Source organism: Zeus faber (genome assembly GCF_960531495.2).
Source record: "Zeus faber genome assembly, chromosome: 22".
NCBI classification, from domain to species: domain Eukaryota; kingdom Metazoa; phylum Chordata; class Actinopteri; order Zeiformes; family Zeidae; genus Zeus; species Zeus faber.
Window position 1 is genome coordinate 17800724 of NC_137209.1, and position 8812 is coordinate 17809535.

General features: G+C 47.1%; 1 long non-coding RNA gene across 3 annotated transcripts; it reads right to left on the reverse strand.

Moving 5' to 3' along the window:
* Positions 1-112: 112 nt before the first annotated feature.
* On the reverse strand, positions 113-3603 carry LOC307247374. Of its 3 annotated transcripts, none has more exons than XR_013844739.1 (9): positions 3578-3603; positions 2836-2934; positions 2566-2626; positions 2228-2303; positions 1897-1975; positions 1538-1614; positions 1191-1271; positions 717-795; positions 113-361 (listed from the first exon to the last, which is right to left on the reverse strand). It is a non-coding gene; the product is annotated as an uncharacterized lncRNA (long non-coding RNA). The 3 variants fall into 3 exon arrangements; XR_013844740.1 differs by having other exon boundaries at positions 3298-3594; XR_013844741.1 differs by having other exon boundaries at positions 2836-3594.
* Positions 3604-8812: the final 5209 nt, after the last annotated feature.

The window sequence follows — 8812 nt, forward strand, 5'->3', positions numbered from 1 at the left end:
GTTATACAGCAAACATTGGGTTAAATGGTTTAACGCGAAGTGACCCGACCGTCCAACAATGTTATGCATTTATCTATAATTGAGTGAACCATAAAACAAGATTGGAGACAAGTCAGGTTTGAAGTCTTTATTAGACAAGTCGCATTTCAATTGCAGTCATACAAAATGTCTTGCTCAGTCAGTCAAAGCAGTTAACTCAAAAAACAGACAATTCCTTGCCCTGGAATTTATTCTCTCCTGGAAAAAACAGGCTCAGCACTGGTTGTTTGTGCCAAGAGGGGACCAGGTATTAGTACAAACTCCTGGAGCATTCTCTTGTTCCAACTTCCCAATGTTTATTGTGAAGTCTCCCCACTGGAACCTGTGGAAAAGTAAAACAATCAGGAACCTAAACATTTACCATAAACGCATGACTATTTCAGTCAGCTATCCTGCAGTCTGTGCTGCCACTCAAGAATGAAAGTTGATTGACAGGTCAGTTTTTTTTTTTTGTTTGTTTTTTTTTTAATTTGGGGTTTCGCTCAGACATCCAAGGAAGGTTTGGGCCGTCTCAGGTCTGCAGACCTCAGGTGTAAACTGCGAATGTTAGGAAGTTACGTCATCACAGCGAAACATGGCAGATGCCTTGGAACAAGTGGGATTCAGAACTAAGAGTTCCCCTGACATTTACAATCTCAAACTGCATTTTAATAAGGTACGATAAAACAAATCCTCACCAACTCTAAAATGAAGCCATGATTACGGCTGCGCCTGCTAACCGCCTTTGGAGCCAACAGTTCTCAGCCAACACAAGCCCTGAAAACAACGAGAACGCGTCAGAAACCAAAAAAAGCACAAAAAAGAAACTACAGTTTGACCCGTACGCATTTCGCTCAGACATCCAAGGAAGGTTTGGGCCGTCTCTGGTCCGGAGACCTCAGGTGCAAACTGCGAATGTTAGGAGTTTACGTCATCACAGCGAAACGTGGGAGAGCGAGCAGCAAATTCTGGTCACCCAGAACGAAATCCACGTCATTAACACAGCTAGGCTCTGAGGCCGATGCACTGCCAGCTTCTTTACAGTATTGTTTGACTTGCGAGTTAGTGTCGAAAAATAAATTAATCACTATTTGCAGCATTCGCGACTTGCAGAATGTTAAAGTCGATTAAAAAAAATTCCAACGGGCAGTTTCAACTGCCTATGTACCCACCAGCTCTTTACGCAGCACTTGGCAGGACGCCAACTTCCCGCCGGAGAGCATCAGAGGCTAGAGTACACCAGAAGCTCCAACCTGGAAAGCGTATATAGAGGGAAGGTTAACGCAAACAGTGGCCTGGGTCTTCGCTACTTGAAACTGCTTGACCGGTTCGTTTAAGGCTTCGCTCAGACATCCAAGGAAGGTTTGGGCCGTCTCTGGTCGGCAGACCTCAGGTGTCAACTGCGAATGTTAGGAAGTTACATCATCACAGCGAAACATGGCGGACGCCTTGGGAGAAAAAAAATCTTTGCGTCCAGATTACCGCTGACTGCATTTGTTATTATACGACCCATACTCACAATATCCAAAATGAAGCGCCAAACATGGCCGCGTTCAAGCCCACTTCCTTTAGACGCCGGTCTCAATCAAATCCAACCTGAAAATGACATTTAAGGAAAGTCACTTCTCAGTAGAGGATCAAGTGCACAAGATGGCGGACAGTCACTTTCTACAGTTGTTTCGCTCAGACATCCAAGGAAGGTTTGGGCCGTCTCTGGTCGGCAGACCTCAGGTGTCAACTGCGAATGTTAGGAAGTTACATCATCACAGCGAAACATGGCAGATGCCTTGGAACAAGTGGGATTCAGAACTAAGAGTTCCCCTGACATTTACAATCTCAAACTGAATTTTAATAAGGTACGATAAAACAAATACTCACCAACTCTCAAATGAAGCCATGATTACGGCTGCGCCTGCTAACCGCCTTCGGAGCCCACAGTTCTCAGCCAACACAAGCCCTGAAAACAACGAGAACGCGTCAGAAACAAAAAAGACGCACAAAAAAGGAATGACAGTTTGACCCGTACGCATTTCGCTCAGACATCCAAGGAAGGTTTGGGCCGTCTCTGGTCGGCAGACCTCAGGTGCAAACTGCGAATGTTAGGAAGTTACATCATCACAGCGAAACATGGCAGACGCCTTGGGAGAAAAAAAATCTTTGCGTCCAGATTACCGCTGACGGCATTTGTTGTTATACGACCCATACTCACAATCTCCAAAATGAAGCGCCAAACATGCCGCGTTCAAGCCCACTTCCTTTAGACGCCCGTCTCAGTCAAATCCAACCTGAAAATGACATTTAAGGAAAGTCACTTCTCAGTGGAGGATCAAGTGCACAAGATGGCGGACAGTCACTTTCTACAGTTGTTTCGCTCAGACATCCAAGGAAGGTTTGGGCCGTCTCTGGTCGGCAGACCTCAGGTGTCAACTGCGAATGTTAGGAAGTTACATCATCACAGCGAACAACAGCCCCAAGCGGCTTCAATAACAACCCCAACAAAGTGGGGAGAAGCAGAGACAAAATATGTCCAACTCTGGGTCGACGTACCATGTCTCTCCCGCTTGCCGAACACCCAAGGATCAGCAAGGCTCAGCTACATCGTTCCAGCCTGAAATGAAGTCAACTGATCTAAGTTACTCGGGAAAAGGTTTAAACAAGTCGCGGGCAAAAGACTGTAGAGACTAATCCGAGCGCTCAGACATCCAAGGAAGGTTTGGGCCGTCACTGGTCCGCAGACCTCAGGTGCAAACTGCGAATGTTAGGAAGTTACGTCATCACAGCGCGCAGACACGGCACAACACGCGTGGCGTGGCTCACCTTTCGGGAGAGAGGGCAGGTGACCACGTGGGCCGCGGTTGGCTGGAGGGGGCATTGTCCCGCGGTTCAGCACGAACTGACGACGTCCAGATCCGCAAACTGAAAAGAAACCAGCGTGTTAGGGCGGAATAAGCAGCGGCGAGACGCTGTCGAGGCCGGGTGGGATTTAACCGGGCAGCGAGGTCCACACACGCCTGGAAATATTAACCTCAAAATGAGAAACTTTATTTTTGTTTTGTTATACGCATCTTATTTCCCTGTGTCGCACTGAGCTTAGCTGCCAGGTCTGCAACAGATAGTAGCTTGAATAACCGGAATGCACAACACTAGCAAAACATAGTAAACAAACTACGGCTAAGTTGGGTAATTATATAACTCTACTCTAATTTAACGATAACTAATAACGTAATGAATCAGCTCCATGCGCGACGTCTACATTTAAGACACGCTTAAACAACGCACCGGCAGCGACGCGCGTTTTGAAGCGATGGACGCTCAACGGCGCGAGCGAGGCTCGAACGGGAAAACCGGGGCGGGCGGTCGCCACGCGCGAATCCGACAACATCCACGCGCTGCCAAGTCACCCCGCGACGCCGCGCGACAGCAAGGGACGTGCGCATTGCACGCAGCGCGGACGACGCGGCATTCGAGCGTCGCACCAACATTCGAGCATCGCACCAACATTCGAGCGTCGCACCAACATTCGAGCGTCGCACCGACTTTCCGCGCCGCGGCTCCTCACCCTCGCACGCGGCTCTCGCACAGACGCAAACGGAACGGGGGCCGGGAAACTTCCGGGATTTATAGTCGGCGCTTTCAAAATAAAAGCCCTCGCTCCTGACTTCCGGTGCACCGGAAACGACGCGACACTTCTGGTTTCACGAACGCAGCTGCGTTTTATTCTAAAGGCTTATGACGAAATGACCGAATAAACGACGTTACTTTCGTCCACTGTTCACAAGACACAAAGAAGTCACTGGTTTCGCCGGAGCTTACCGACCGTCCTTCCCACATGAGGGTTAAACAGGGATAGACTTGGAAAAAATCAATCAATCAATAAAGTAATAATAATAATAATAATATTAATAACTATTCCTTTCACATTATAATTTGAATTCATGAGCACATATTGTGTTATATATAATTGGTGTAAAATTCCGTTATTAGTCAAAGAGTCTATAACTGTAGTAACTGTCGGAAAATACCAGCAAAAAAATAATTATATATATATATATACACACTGTATATATTATAGATAGATAGATAGATAGATAGATAGATAGATAGATAGATAGATAGATAGATAGATAGATAGATAGATAGATAGATAGATAGATAGATAGATAGATAGATAGGTAGAGTAGATAGATGGATGGATGGATGGATGGAAGATAGATAAATAGATAGATGGATGGGTGGATAGATAGATAGACAGACAGACAGACAGACAGACAGACAGATAGATAGATAGATAGATAGATAGATAGATAGATAGATAGATAGATAGATAGATAGATAGATAGATAGATAGATAGATAGATAGAGACATGGAGAAGGAGAGCGAGAGAGAGAGAAGGAGTGAAGGGGAAAGAGAGTCCTACACCCACATAGAGATGGATTTGTCCTCCTCGTCACTCTCTTCTCCTATTGGTGGATGCTGAAGCGAGGCCCAGCCCTCTCATTACTCCAGACTGCTGCAGGATGCTGGTGTTACCGTGACGATGACACACACACACACACACACACACAAACACACACAGAATGCATGGAGGATGAACAGGCAAGAGACTGAACGACAGGAAGAGAGAATCATGGTGAGTATATTCCTGTAGCAAAGGAGGGATGGAGAGACAGACGGAGGGATGGAGAGACGGATGGCGAGATGGATGGGTGGGGGGGGGGGTCGAGCACTGAGAGCAGCATCTGTGACACAGTCTGTTTTTCAGGGATGGAGGGATGAGAGGAGGAGAGGAGTCGAGGGGAAGGGGTGTGGATGGACAGATAGAAGGATGGAAGGATGGATGGAAGGATGGGTGGATGGAAACACAACTTACACTTGTTTATAGCAGATATTTATGTGTGTGTGTGTGTGTGTGTGTGTGTGTGTGTGTGTGTGTGTGTGTGTGTGTGTGTGCACGCGTTTGGGATAGCATCTCTGGGCTAAGCCGAGGCTTGGGCTCCATGTACAATAGAAAGGAACAGAAGAGAACAGCGTTAGACTGAGTGTGTTTGGTTTTGTGTCCGGCTGGCCGTGGTGTTGAGCGATGTCTGCAACTATGAGTCACACTGGAGCTTTGTGGACATTTTGCTTTTGTTTTGGTTTTGACTCTTCAAAATAGTATTTTTTTTTAAATTTATATCTGGAAATTATTAAATATTTACAGACTGCAAACAACACCCTGTGAAAAGGGCAATCCAAGACGAAGGCAGTAGAGTCATAATCTTTAAATCTGGACTTGTCATCTGTCTGTCTGTCTGTCTGTCTGTCTGTCTGTATGTCTGTCTGTCGGTCCCAACTTCATACCACCAACAAATCATCCTCGGAAGAAATGTATCTTTTTTTTAAGTGGCCATTTCAGAGGCGCCGTAATTATTAGAATCTTCAGACAGGATGCTCTAAGACGTATTACCTCATCACTGTACTGTATATCTAGAAATACACGTCTGTACCGACCGCTACTCCACCACGTCATCACGTCATGACTGATAAAAGTGCCGTCGTTTTCAATCAGCTCCCCGTCGCAGAATTTTTTTCTTTGAAATAATCGTTTCCCTAAGTGGGTCTATTCTGACCATAACTCACCTCCAGATACGAGCCTTAAGCACACTTCACACCGAATGCGTCGGCCACTAGGGGGAGGGTCCAACGGTCGGATCCTCCCCCCCCTAGTGGCCGTCGGAAGAACTGTGTCTGCGTTTCGCGTCAAAAATACGTCAGGGAAAACGGGAGAGCTCGATTGTTTTTGTTCGCTCGGCTGGACATTCATCATGTTTCATGAATGAGAGTTGGTAACTCCCATTATATCGTATTGAGAAAGTGTGAGGCAAAAAAATAATACACGTTTATATAATAAAAAGCGTCTTATTGAACGTGAATATGCTGACACCCAGTGTTAACATTAATAATGGGATTACTTGATATACGTGACTTATTTACTTCCTTTTAAGCCCAGTTCCAATAAAAAGAAAAAACTTGACCGAGGTCACTCGTGCGTGACTTCGTTCATCTTGTCGTTTATCGTATGAGGTGTGAACCAAGCTTTGAAGGAAAAATCATTTTCCCATCACGGCGATTTCCCCTGGACCCAAATATAAAAGCCTCGAGTCAGCCCCAAACCACCGCCCCCTTCCCCCTTCCCCAAACACCGAGTCAGGCTCTCAGGGGACGCCGACCAATGCATTACACGTGCACTTTCAGAGAAGAGAGAATTCGATGCAGGGATTCTGGGATTTTTTTCTCCTCTCATCACATAATCAAGTAAATGATCCAAAGTCCAGTGTCCTTCATGTGAGAACACCACGCAGTGACTTTGGGTCTGATCCGCACACCAGTGTAGAACTTTACTATTTCATACCAGGAAATTCAGGGAAGCTACAAACATGCATTTTAGCGCACAAGAGAGAGAGAGAGAGAGGGAGAGAGAGAGAAAAAAAGACTCCTACACCCACACAGAGATGGAGAACAATATCGATATATGAAGAGAACAATATCAGATTACGTCTGTGTGTGTGTGTGTGTGTGTGTGTGTGTGTGTGTGGAGGGAGAGGTGAAGGCCCACATATTTGTCTCCAAAAACATTGGGCTGAGCTACTTGACACCTTGAGAACTGGTTTGTTGCAAATAAACAAAATATGATTTTATTTTGATAGATAGACAGACAGACAGACGGACGGACAGATAGAAAGAGTTTGATTATCCTCAGACATGTGACTGTCACAGCCAGTTACGGCAAAGACAAGACACACACACACACGCGCGCACACACACACACACACACACGCGCACGCACACATACACATGCACACGCACACACAAATCCCTTCTTTGTTGTATTCTGCAGCAGTAAATGGTGCAAAGGATTATGTTTTAGCAACGCATGTGTGTAATGGAGGAGTTACAGTAAATATATATATATATATATACAGAGATACTTCAGAGGGATTCCTAGACGGAAATAGCAGTGTAGCAATAATAATAATAATAATAATAATAATAATAATAATAACAACAACAATAATAATAATGATACCAATAGTAAATCAACCAAAAATAGTAAAAATTACCACGTTCAAGTTCAACTTCAAGTTCAAGTTCAAGAGATTATTTGTCACATACATGTACAATAGTCATGAAAATGATCAGCAGAAAATGGCAATACACAATAAACCTAAACAACTAATACTATACAATAAACCTCTGTATTCAATTGTGGAAATGTACATATCACATATATATGAATGGAATCTGTACAGTGTGAGTAGCTACTCATCTACATAACTCCTCCCCCTCATGAATTATTCATCAGGACCATCAAAGACTAAATATAATGACATGTTTATATATGCTGTTTGATTGAATACATTCCATCTCATTTGCTGGCTTGCTGCTACGCACAGGCAGACAGGCAGACAGACGGTCAGGCAGACAGACAGACAGACAGACAGGTAGAGTGTTTGTCATGTCCCCGGGTCATGATCATTTCAGGCTTTCAGGCAGGATTATAGTGCCGGCTAGCTCTCTAGCTAGCTTCCCTGTATTTAATCCATTTACCATTACCGTTCACCCCCCCTGTCCCGCCCCCGCCCCTGCCCCACCGCCCCCGCCCCACCCTCACACTCACCCTTTCTATTCGTTACCATGGAAACCTGTGCTCTCCATCGCTCTCTCTCTCTTTCCGGTGTTTCCGTGACCTACATTGCACTAAGTTTCTTCCCTCTCAGACCGACGGGTTGTTATCACGGCTCAGACGGTCGGCGGGATGCACCCCACCTGTGAAATAAAACCTCCACTGGGGAAGTATGAGGACTAATAATCATAATCATAATCATAAAACGTAAGCTACTACTGACAGAGAACTGCACGCAGTTTGATGTTAAATCCCTTGTGCTGATCGTTTGAGTGCTGCACCAGCTCTACACCACGTTTTGCCCCGGTGCCTTTCACACCAAACCAGGCGGTTCAGTGTGTGAGCTCGCTGCTTCTGGGGCGAGAGGCGCTAGAAGACGGCAAACTAAATATAACGCTTCCCCGCTGTCCGCCCCCCCGACTCCCTCCCTTTGGTTCATTTTGACACCACCATCCAGGTCTGAATTGGTCCGGCGCGAGGCCTCTGGCTCTTCAGTCCTTTCGACCAAACGCCGCGTTCCCCTTTTCCGGCGGTTGAACCCTCTCTCCCCTACGCCCGGATCGTAGGAAAACAGAAGCTTCCCCTTTCGAAAACAGTAAAAAAAAAAAATACTAATTAAAAGTTTCCTCTCTGTTCTTCTCCCCGCAGGTCACAGCTGCCGCGGCGTCCGCAGCGATCCTGCAGTGAAGGGATCTAACGCGAGGGGCGGGGCGCCACCCGGTGCTCTCCGTCTGCGTGGGCCCGGCTCCGAAGCCGGCCGCGCCGCGTGGGCTTTTGGGCCGGGTGTTTTTGAAACCCTCTGCGACGCCGGCGCTTCCATGTGAGAAAACCCCCGACCCCGGACCGCCTTGACCACCCCCCCCCCCCGCGGGGCCGGGAACGCGGACCCCCCCGCGCCGCCGGCTGAAACCGAGGGCCGGGGCCGGATGTTCCCCGAAGCACCCTCTGACAGGAGAAGAGGACACGAGCGCCGGGACCGCAGCGAGGAACCCCGAGAGGAGACGGTCGCCCGGGTCGGGGACAGCCGGATGCGCTGACGCATTTGGCTCCTCCCCTTTGGCTGCGGCGTGAGATCGGGGGGGACGCAAATGGAGCTCTAGCACACCCCCTCCCCCGGCGGCGTTTGGCAG